Source organism: Lathyrus oleraceus, chromosome 5, assembly GCF_024323335.1.
Source record: "Lathyrus oleraceus cultivar Zhongwan6 chromosome 5, CAAS_Psat_ZW6_1.0, whole genome shotgun sequence".
Classification (NCBI taxonomy): Eukaryota; Viridiplantae; Streptophyta; class Magnoliopsida; order Fabales; family Fabaceae; genus Lathyrus; species Lathyrus oleraceus.
Window position 1 is genome coordinate 230,069,725 of NC_066583.1, and position 12,733 is coordinate 230,082,457.

Here is a 12,733-nt window from a genome sequence, read left to right on the forward strand (position 1 = left end):
ACCTCAGTTTGAATTGTCTTAACTGGTTAACCGACTTGCCCCGGTCTGCCAGATGCCCCTCTCTTGTCTGGGACTTTGCTATCAAGTCATAGCATAGCATTCAATTTCATGATGAATCATGTCATGAAACAAAGTCACCATGGCTCTCTGCTAAGTAGCACCGGCGTTCTGCTCCTCTAGAGGACAGTCTTCTCTCCATGGTAGCTTGTGTGCAACGACATTGGTATCCGACCCTGGCATATCCTGACACGACCAGGTGAAGGTACTCACATGTCCCTTCAACAGGGCTACCATTCTGCTCTCGACTCGCCTCTGAAGCGGCCCTAATTTTCCTTCCTGACCTCGGCGGTGCTTAGAATAATAATCTCAACCCGCTCCTCATGAGGCTGAATCACCTTCTCCTCTTGTTTCAACAACCTGGCTAATCTCCCAGCAGATCACAATCTTCTTCGCCTTCTTCTTCAGCCTGATTGCTCGGATTGTCGAAGTCATATGAGGTGTAACCAAACTGTTATCAACGAGATCCGGAGAATTATTTTTGAATTTTGGGACGAGACAAATCAAAAAAGAAAAATGAAAACAAACATTGCCATTTTTATTTGTTTTTAAACTGCAAAAATAAATGAAAAACAGGGAACACCGCTTTTTGACTAAAAAACATCCATTTATTAATGATGCAGAAATGCAAATTATGAACATAAGGTGGCCCTTACAATGAACCATTACGTGTCGGGCAACACATATGGCTTTCATGCATATAAACTGAAAACAAGAAATATTACTCTTCCGGACGAGTGACAGTGATGATCTTGTTTAGGCCTTCCAGCTTCCTGGTACGCACGGCTTTATCCAACCATCAAACTTGCAGTTACTGTCATTCTCTTCACCCATGACACAGACGCGATCTGAATTTTCAGCAATTGCACCCACCATCGCCTGTCCATGCGCCGGCATGGGATTAGCATTAACATTTGGAGACGGAGCAAAGTTGATTGCTTTAGAATCTACCAAGTCCTGGACCACATTCTTGAATGCTCTACAGCCCTCAATGTTATGCCCCGGTGTTCCAGAATGAAATTCACACTGGGCGTTCTCATCATAGTTAGGCGGCCTCTGATCCGTTCTCATCGGAACCATCGCCCTCGGCTGAACCAACCCAAGATCCATCAACTTTTTGAACAGAACCGCATAGGTCACGGGTGGCTTGTCAAAATGGCGATCAACCCCTTTTCCTCTCATCTGGTACCCGGCTCTCTGTTGAGGTGGCTGACGTTGCTGCCGGACTGACTGATTACCAGCAGGAATGGTTACTGCAGCAGTGTGCTGGTAGTAACGATCCCTACCGTGTCCTCCCTGGGCATACACAGCACTTGATTCACCCTCGTGCTCGCGCTGACCGTTCCCGAATGGCTTCTTCGATCCTGATGCCGAAGCATTACCTTGTATCTTCCCCATTTTCAGCCAACTTTCAATTCTTTCTCCGGCCACCACAATATCAGCAAAGTTGGTGACGGGACAACCCACCATCCTTTCAGCAAAAACCCCTTGCAGGGTACCCATGAATAAATCGGACATCTCCCGATCCACCAAAGGAGGTTGAACTCTGGCAGCCAACTCCCTCCATCTTTGCGCATACTCTTTAAACCCTTCGCTTGACTTCTGAGACATACCCTGCAGCTGGGTACGACTCGGGGCCATATCAGCGTTGAACTGGTACTGTTTAAAGAATGCATCTCCCAAATCCTGCCAGCTTTTGATGTCAGAAGACTTCAGCTTGGTGTACCACTCCAGGGATCCTCCGGACAGACTGTCCTGGAAGAAGTACATCCATAGCTTCTGATTAGTCGTGTATGCAGAGATCTTGCGAACGAAAGCTTGGAGATGAGTCTCTGGGCAAGAACTCCCATTGTATTTGTCAAAACTGGGCGCCTTAAACTTCTGAGGGATCACAATCCCCTCCACCAGCCCCATGTTGGACATATTCACCACCCCGGGCGTGGCATAGCTCTCGAGCACCTTTATCTTCTCAGCCAGCAGCTGGATCTCCTTGTTCTGAGGTGGAGCACTGTAGGGAACGAACGGTTCGTTCTGCATCGAGAACTGATCAGCCTCTCGGTCCTCCTCTCTATCATCATCGAAGCCATAAAATGGAGGTACAAAATTATCCTTCGGATTCTGCCCCGGTTGGCCACCAGCACCAGCATTATTCACCACACCAACAGTTTCTCTTTTTTCACCGTCTCTGGATCTGCCCAGCCCCTGATTGGAGACACCATCCAGATTAACAACACTGTTAGCAGCTGAAGCCCGCTCGAGCTTTTCGACCTTATCTGCCAGAGCTTTCTGACCAACTGCAAAGCCTTGCATGATGTTGATCAGCTCATTCATCTTGTCCTTCAGCTCGAGAATATCTGTGTTTGGGAGATCCATCAGTCGAGGAGTATTACGTCTGGTGAAGTATCTGTGAGGACGGGTCGAGTGCAAAGGTACAGTTCTGCGAGCACGAGCAATGATTCCTGCAAAACAGCAAACAGGTTAATATGCATGAATGCAACGTCTATCCATACGAGGAAGATTCTGTCCTTTGATTCTGGTTTCATCGAGACAGATAATATTCCACCAACAGCATTCTGACATTCAGATGTCTCTCAACCAGATTCTCAATCCATCATACTCCCTATATGGCTAGACGTAAGTTTGATGCAGATGAATGCAAAATGGGAATGATGCTGATGAATGAATGCAATGCGTTGCCATCCTCCAAGCCATCTGATCATCTGCACTGAATCTGGTCTCTGGGCTGACCATAACCATCTGAGGAATAAACAAACACAATTCTGACCCACAGGTTCCGAAATAAACGGAAGACAGATACATCATCATCATCACTGGATAAAACTCTGAGCAGATACACCATCACCATCTGAATCGGCCCAGGGAATCCGAAATAAACGGATCCCCACTGATAAATATCTCGGCCCGGGGAATCCTGAAATAAACGGATCCCCACTGATAAATCACAGACAGCACTCCGGCGTCACGGCAACAAATAACCATAAATCCGACTCATAAATATGTCTCTGAATCACAGCTCAAAAGGTCACCATCTGATTATGCCTCTGAACAAATCAACCTCCCCTCACAGGTTAATTCTAAACAGGTCATCCTAAGGCGGATAATAGTCTCGACAATCGGGCGGAGATACTCAATGGGTTTGCCCTTGCGGGTGTGCCATTGTAGCTCCCTTAAGATCGTCTAAACCAAAGATCCGGGAAATGATCGGTCATCAGAGTCAACAGCCCAAAAGAGATAACCCAACCAAAGTGGAGAACCCCACTGGAAGAGCACTTCTCAGATGAACCTCGTCCGACTTGTGGTATGTCACGTCGCAACAATATGCCCAACCGACACATGAGCGACGTGAGACCACGCTAATCCTAGGTGTACACTCGGGCCTGGGTTTTAGCCCCACTCAGAACACCCACCCCAAAGTAACAGAACCACCTGCAGAGGAAGATGGCAACATGACAGTAATGATGCATGCACGTATTAATGCAAGTATATACATGGGTTAGAATAATAAATGCAATAAATAAACAATACAAGCAACCAAAACCAATCCTAGAACGCTAGGAAGGACTCGCTTAGGGACGATGGACCAGCATAGGTCTACATCCAGATAGTCCCCAGCAGAGTCGCCAACTGTCGCATCCTGGTATCAATCAACCGGCGAGACTCAAAAATAAAAACACACAGAGCCGCCACTAAACGTTATTTATCCCAAGATAGGGAAAGGAAACGCTCAGAGAAACCTGGAAAGACATGGTCTTGCGACCAGAGAGAAAAGGTTCGGGAGTCGGTTACGCGAGGGGAAGGTATTAGCACCCCTCACGTCCGTCGTACTCGACGGGATCCACGTTCTAAGAAAAGAAAAGGTTGCTAAACATCACACACACACACAAGGGAACGCAGGTGGGGTTAAGAGAAACGGGCTCGATAAGGTATCGCACCTTATGCCTACATATCTTGTCTGGAACAAGAATCAGAGCCACTGTAGTTCGGCTTACGCACGCCAAACAACACAAAACAACACAAACAAACAAGGGTGGCAAACATGGAGCCCGACTACCACTTGATGGAATTACGTCGGCATCCGAACCAAAACACACTCAGAAGGACAAACGTGGAGCCCGACTGCCAATCACTGGGCTTACGTCGGCATCCGAACCCGAAACACCAAACAGCACAGTCAGATAACAAGTAAACGCACGCAAAAAAGAAAAAGGTTGCCCAGAGTGGTCTCGCGCGACCACCTGCCTACATACCTCGTCTGGCACGAGGATCAGGGCGATGTAGTTCCCCTGAAAGGGACTGAATTGCTAACCAGAAACCGGGGAAAGATACACAACTAGGGAGCTGAGACTCAAGCCTAATGTTGTCATGCATCGTTAACCCTAAGTTCGGTTTTCTATCCTACTTGCATAAGCAAACTAACCTAACCAGGAAAGAAGCTAGCACACAAGCATACAATCATATATCATCAAATGAGAACAGGTATCTCAAACAAGCATGTCAATCAGATATCCACATAACACGCACTATAGCCAAACAAGGGGGCTCAATCAATCAGGTTTGACTGCCTAAGCAATCGTCTGTACAGGCTGTGTTTGCTCTTAACCTTGCCATTACGAGGCTAAGGTGAAGCAGATGAAAGGATGAAGTGAGGATGAGACCTCACAGCTCTTATCCCTAACCAGGGAGAGCTGACAAATGAGCATGGGTCCAGAATAGGGGAACCCTTCTATACTCGATGACTCTGACACAATGTGCACTGCACAGATCTTGGGCTTTTGATCTCAATGCTACAACCATGTAATGGGAGCAAGGAGAAGACTCAACTGAATAGTGGGGGACAGACTGCTTGTCCCTAACTTCCACCAATTGCCTTACTTGAAGGTCTTTTCCTGCTTGGGCTTGAAAAATAAACATACACAATCATTGCCTCTTAAGGAGGACTTCAGACATTTATTTGCCCGGCCCGGTAACAGCCGGGTCTCCAGACTACATGAAGTAAGAAGGTTATACCTCAAATGCAAGTTGCTTAAGCAAAGCAAAGCAAAGCAATAGTTCACAAGGAACTGAGCAACTAAAGTACCTGGAAACAATCAAACTCAGTCAGTACTCAATCAGACAAACTATACAGCAAACAATCAAACAGTTTAAACAATACAACACAAAGCAAGCCCAAGGCTTAAGCCCAAGCTCCAACACCTACAAAACAAGGTTATGTTAGTGTACAAACATCCACAACATCAATTAAAATCAACTTGTATCATTCTCCATGTACATTGCTTTTTTGATCCTGAAAAATCAAGCAAATATTAGCAACTAGACCACTAGGCCAAGCCTAGGGTCCAAAAGCAAGAAAAAGGTTAAAACAGCAAGGTATCCACCATCCAACATCAAATTAACATCAAACAAGATCAAACATCATTGGTCTCATGTTTATATCATCCATCATATTCAATTCATGCACAAAACAATCCATATGAGGTCAAATGAACCACCAAGCATACAAACAGAAGTATTGCATTCAAAACCATACCAAAATAAATCCAAAAATTCTCAAATTAAATACACCTAAACAGGGGTCAATCAAGGTCTACCATGTCAAATTTGGGCTTAATTGGGCAAATGGAACCATGTCAATGAAAATCATCAAAAACAGACACAATTTCATGCTTCAATTCACACCATCAATGCATACATCCAATTCAAAAATTCATATCTCATTGAAAACAACAAAGAAATGGATGAGACCAAAACAGGGAGGTCACACAATGTGTCTAGTTCATGCATATCAAATTTCATGGCCATACAATACAATATGAGGATTTTCCAATCAATCTACCAACATGTGTCACATGAGCTTGCAATTTCAATCACCAGAAATGAAAAATCATGATCAATTAGAAAAGGCAGCGAAAAATTCTACAAAAATTCATACAACATCCTAACATATCAACAATTCACCATGCCAAATTTCATTCAATTCTAACATGCATAGGTTATCCAATTAAATTCAATAAGTTGACATCAAGAGGTGTGACACAAATTGTCACACCTAAGTTCCAGAATTTGCTGCTCTCTAACCAGGTATCAAAAATTCATGAAATTTACATATAAATAATCCTCAATGAGTCAAGAACCACCACAAAAATTTTCAGCCATTTATTTTATGATATGAGTATTTCATGATCAAATTGCCAAAATGTATCAAAATGTGACATACATTAGAAAAGCCTATGCCAAATAAAATATTTGCCAAGCACAACTTTGACCAATAGGTCAAAAAAATCCTACACAAGTCAACAAAGTCAAGGAAAAAATCTCCATATTTTTAGGAATTTTTTACTATTTTTTATGAATTTTTTAAAGTGTTAAATATTTTTTAGAAATTAAATGAAATAATTAAATTAAGTGAATTAACAGTGGCAGTATTGTAATTAGCATGGACCAGTCCACTTTCATTTTTTCGCTGTCAGCTCACCATTGGCTGCTGCTGGGAGGGAAACACCATTTGAACATTTTCGTGCGAATTAGCAGATCAAACATGGCAAAATTTCCAGAAAAACCGTCCCTACCGCGCGCTTATGTTCATCATCACCTTCAACATTGGTTTTACTCATTTCTCAACCAAAATTAACAAACTAATAACCATCGAAAAGGTCTCAGCGCATAGATCATGAATATATAACCTAATCAACCTAAATCTAACTGTACTAACCGGATCGATAACTTAAAGTTTCGCATACCAAGCTTCGAATCAACATAACTTTCTCTACACTAATCCGTTTCCAAAACTAATCACATCATGATAAACTACATCACGCAATCTACAGAACACATACAACAATTAACACAATGGCGCGATTCGATTTGGTACCTTGATTTGGAGCCAGTGAAGATTCGTGAGGTTTTGGTGCTTAATTCTTCGAAACAGGTGGAGCTTGATGATGGAGAAGGTGATTAGAACGATCGCTTCAGCTCCAAGTTGCTTCTAGTGAACCGAATTCCAATTTACCATTGATGTAACAAGTTTGAACAGTCCCGAATGGTGAAGATCTGGACCTTGTTTTGCCAAAACAGTTGAGGTACAAGATGAATGGAGATTGAAACAACAAAAATCACACGATTTGATGCAAAATTGGAAGAGATTTTTGGAATTTGGTGTTGTGTGTTCTTGAGAGAACTTGAGAGAATTTGAAGAATTTTGATCTGATTTTTGGAAAGTGTGCAATTCTGTTATGATTATGTGATGATTAAGAATATATATGATGCCTTAATCCATGATTAACCATGTAATTAGCCAAATTGCATTTGTTAGTGAAAATGGTAATTTTGTAAGTGAGGGCAAAATGGTAAATACACAATGACAGCTAGTGCCAGCTGTTTTGACAGCTCAAGCAATCCCCAAATGCCATATGTGATGTGTAGAAACTATTCCCATTCCAATTGGTTGAGTATTTCTCAAAATCATATGTGTGTGGTAATTGATCCATTTTTAGCATTTCATTTTTCAACCCAAAACTCAAACCATGTGCATTAACCATGAAATGAATATTCAAACACACTTAAAATGCCATTCCTGAGGTGTTGGAAAAAGTCCCATTCAAAAATTCCCAATATTTTGACATTTGGACAATTTTGCCCCTGGTCCAATTCAGCTGTCCAATTGAAAAGTGACTTTTTGCCTTGGCCATTTTTGAACAAATCCAATGATGCACCCTCAAAGTACATGTCAAATGGAGTTTGTGCATATAAAGAACTTGCAATTTGGACAAAGTATGTGGTAGTTATGGCCTCCTGATTACGGGTCTTTTCTGAAATTCACTGAGCCATATCTTGCAAACCGTACATTGGATTTTCAAGTTCTTGGACTTTTTGGAAAGGTGAGAACAAGATCTACATCTGTCATGTTGAACAATTTTTCATTTGAAGCTTCCTTGGACTTCTGTTTTTGAGGTCAAAAACTTTCCATTTTTGGAAACTTCAGCTACAAGTCACTTTCTATTTTTGGCAGTTTTTGTCCTGACTTGATTTTCTTCCTTCTTAAGCTTTGCAATGTCATTTAACACTTGTTCCAACATGAATGAAGTGTATCCAACTCATTTCCACCTCCAAATCCATCAGATCATGTACAGTTGACCACAGTTGACTTTTCATCTGATAGATGAATCTGGCAATGCATAGATCAAACTGAGCCCCAATCTTCAACTGAAATGGCTCAAGGGTGAAACCCTAGCCTCAATAAGCACAATATAATCACAAAATGAACCCCATAACCATCATAAACCTCATCTCCTGATCCAGCCCTGATTGGCCCAATGCAGCTGATTAGGGTTGACTAGTGGTCAAAACCCTAATCTCAAGGAATCAGCTTCAATCTCCTGATGACATCCAACCATGATGATGATGATGTACCAATTCAATCAATATGAAGACTAATACCCTTGAGAATCATAAAACCCTAATTCACAGCCCAATCCTCAGATGGCCATGATCAGTCAGTAAACCCTAGGCTTGCACCTTTGAACTTCCTCATCTCCTGATCAAGACTTGGGAAGATGGCTTGCACTATGTAACCACATGATATGCAATATGAAATGCCTAATGTCCTAAAATAATATGCAAATATGTTAATGCTAGTCCCAAGAGAGGAGGGCAAATTTTGAGGTGTTACACATAGTATGACCTTTATGGTGGTAGCTAATTCCCATGGTGAGGAATTAGTGAGTGAATTATTGTGGATTGTTGTTGATGTTTGCATGCTAGGTGATTTAGCGTGCATATCATAGCCCTTGGGGTGGCAGCTAATTCCCATGGTGAGGAATTAGTGATGTGAGTCACTAGGTCTCAAATGAGTGGGACTAGTGAGCTTGGTAGCCGTATCTGGATTTGATCGGTGAGGTTGAACTATATGTTCACGAATAATCGGTACCGCATGCATGGAGTCTCATTGCATAATGTATGTATTGTGTATAATATGAATGGATGTGTTCCAATATTATACGTGTGTTTTGATGTTTATGTTGAGCATGATTAGGAGTATGAGTTGATGTTGCCGTTACTGAATGTGTGATATGATTAGGGTGATGAGATGTGTTCATTTACTTAGCATTACATGATATTTTATAATGCTTATTATATCGATTGAGGAACTCACCCTTACAACTATGTTTCAGGTAACGAGCAGTGATTGAGTAGAAGCTAGTGCTTGGAGTCTAGTGTAGTTCCTTAGTGGGTCATGCTCTGGTAGATGTAACATCGGGACGGGATGTTTACTTTGTTTTCAATGGTGGTTGTTGAACAAGTTTTACATGTGATGTGTTACATGTTTTGTTCATTGTTGGATTTTATTCCGCTGCGTATTGTGCAATGTTTTATTTTGATAAACAAATGAGTATGACCAGTTATTTGGAAAATGGTGTGAAGTGTCAAGTGTGACACCCTTAATTGCATATTTACTCTGAATTATGTTTGGTTGTTTTAATTATTTGTTGGGGTATTTTAGAAGGGTGTTACATGGGGCATTGATATGATTGGGGAGATCAAACCTACTGCTTCTAACGGACATCGCTTCATTCTTGTTGCGATTGATTACTTTACAAAGTGGGTAGAGGCAGCCTCATTTGCTTCTGTTACCAAGAATGTGGTGGCACGGTTCATCAAGAATAGTCTTATTTGCCGATATGGCGTCCCTGAAAGAGTTATCACTGATAATGGCACTAATTTGAACAACAAGATGATTACTGAACTCTGCACGCAATTCAAGATAAAACACCATAACTCTTCTCCGTACCGGCCAAAGATGAACGGCGCCGTGGAGGCTGCTAATAAGAATATCAAGAAGATCATACAAAAGATGACAGTAACGTACAAAGACTGGCATGAGATGTTACCATTTGCTCTTCATGGTTATCGCACTTCAGTACGCACTTCGACAGGGGCAACTCCTTTCTCTTTAGTCTACGGAATGGAAGCCGTCTTACCGGTGGAAGTTCAGATTCCCTCTCTAAGAATCATGAAAGAGACAGGTTTAGACGAGGATGAATGGATTCAGACTCGACTCGATCAGATAAATCTGATTGATGAAAAGAGACTTGCGGATGTTTGTCATGGGCAGATATATCAGAAGCGCATGACCCAGGCATTCAACAAAAAGGTCAAGAGACGGGTGTATCAAATCGGCGACTTAGTTATCAAGCGTATCATTCTACCACAAGGTGATCCCAGGGGCAAATGGACTCCCACATACGAAGGGCCATTTGTAGTTAAGAAGGTATTCTCTGGTGGAGCCATGATACTTGCTACGATGGACGGCGAAGACTTCCCACATCCCATGAACGCAGACATAGTCAAAAAATACTACGCATAAAAGAGACCCGCTAGGTCGACGTATCTAGGCAAAAGTAAGGGCATCCCGGCGAACCAAAAGGGTTCGGGCAAAAATTAGGGATAAACATATAAAAATGTACACCCGGCAAGTCGAAAACCTAAAAAGGCGGCTTGGGCAAAAAAGGGTATCCTGGTGGACTGAAAACCTGAAAAGGCGGTCCAGGCAAAAATTAGGGATTAAAAGTGTATGACTATGTCTCATTCTCAGACAACTTTATCCAAGTTCAAGGGACTGAACAAGCCAATCAATTCTATCCGACAGCAGGAGATGAGACGCTTGAAGACATAATGACAGTAGTAGAATTAAAATCAACAGGGCTTTTCCTTCATAGCTTTTCTTTATGTTCTCGACAATTTCCTCTTACTAGGATTTCTGTCTCCATGTACACAAATTGCCTGTTTATAGGCCCTCTTTCAAAATCAATATAATTTTATTTCCAAAAAGATGCTTTTGTTTTACTTTTTCTGTTTTGTTTGCATAAACGTCCATTGATTTAATTTGAATTGATATGTGCATTTGAATATGATCGATGTGTACCAAAAATGCATGCATGAAATAGAAATAGCAATCACTACGAGACTTCAGGATCGAGGAAAATATCTAACCATGCTTTCCAATGAATCCGTTGCTAATTCTATTCCCCAGCAAAGCCAGTTATTCCCTAGAAGCAATTGGCATTACTAGACAAATTGGTCATCTCTTCCACCCCTAGCCAGGCTTCTGTTAAATATTTCTACCATCATACAGAAATCAAGTATTCCTAGATGAGAAAGGGTCATCAATATAAGTATCTCCAACTAGAAGATGGGGATTTATTTTCCCCAGGGGGTCGCCAAAAGAAAAAAAAAACTTTTCAGACGCATAATTCATTCATTACATCATTTCACAGCATCCGCATGCATACATTGTTCGCATTTATTTTCATAAACATAAAATATCTCATGCATCATGACATGGCATGAGACTAACTTTGTTTTCAGGTTAATTATCCTCCTGATACAGTCAAAACAAAGGTCCATTCAGACGGACATCTTTATCAATTACATTCAGGATTCAACTACATCTCTCAGATATAATCCATATGAACATTCATTCTACAAACACTCGGATATCCTCCTAATGGTGGCATCTTTAAGCCCATCCCAGATATTCATTGCAAATACAACCTATACAAATACTATCAGACATAGCCTAGCGTACGGTTCATTCTGACTCAGCTCGATATATGACTCCTTCAACTCAGATACGATCTAACGTACGATCCATTCTGACCTTCAACTACTCCAATACGGTCTAGCGTACGACCCATTTGGACCTTCAAATCCTCAGACACTGCCTAGCGTACGGTACATTCCGGGGTGTAGTCTAGCGTACGATTACTTTCTTCTTCAGATACAGCCTAACGTACGGCTCATTATGCCACTCAGATACGATCTAACGTAGATCCATTCTGACCTTCAAATCCTCAGATACTGCCTAGCGTACGGTACATTCCGATGTGTAGTCTAGCGTACGACTACTTTCTTCTTCAGATACAGCCTAACGTACGGTTCATTCTGCAACTCCAATACGGTCTAGCGTACGACCCATTTGGATCTTCAAATCCTCAGATACTGCCTAGCGTACGGTACATTTCGAGGTGTAGTCTAGCGTACGACTACTTTCTTCTTCAGATACGGCCTAACGTACGGCTCATTCTGCAACTCCAATACGGTCTAACGTATGACCCATTTGGATCTTCAACTCAGATACGATCTAGCGTACGATCCATTCTGATTCTACCTCCAGATACAGCCTAACGTACGGCTCATTTTGCAACTCAGATACGATCTAGCGTACGGTCCATTCTGATCTTGCATCCCCAGCGAAGTCACCCGCCTAATGGATAACTCATTCTGCTACTCCGATACGATCTAGCATATGGTCCATTCTGATCCTTTATCCCCAACAGCGTATGATCCACTCTGATCTTTCATCATCAAACTTCCTGGATGACATCTTTAAGCCCACCTCCATCAGGAATAACTTCTGACTAACAAGTGCAAAATTTTGGGGCATTCTAGTGTTCAATAATCTTCCACCTCCAGACCACGAATGGCGTACATACCATTCTAAATCTCTCGGTTCAAGAATATTGAACAGGGGCAGCTGTCATACCCCAAAATTTGCCCGTTAACATTACAAGGCATTTCTAAGGCACTCCAACTTATTTTTCAAGGCATTGATCTTAAAAGAACAAGGACCCAGCACACGGAGGACAAAATCCAGAAAATG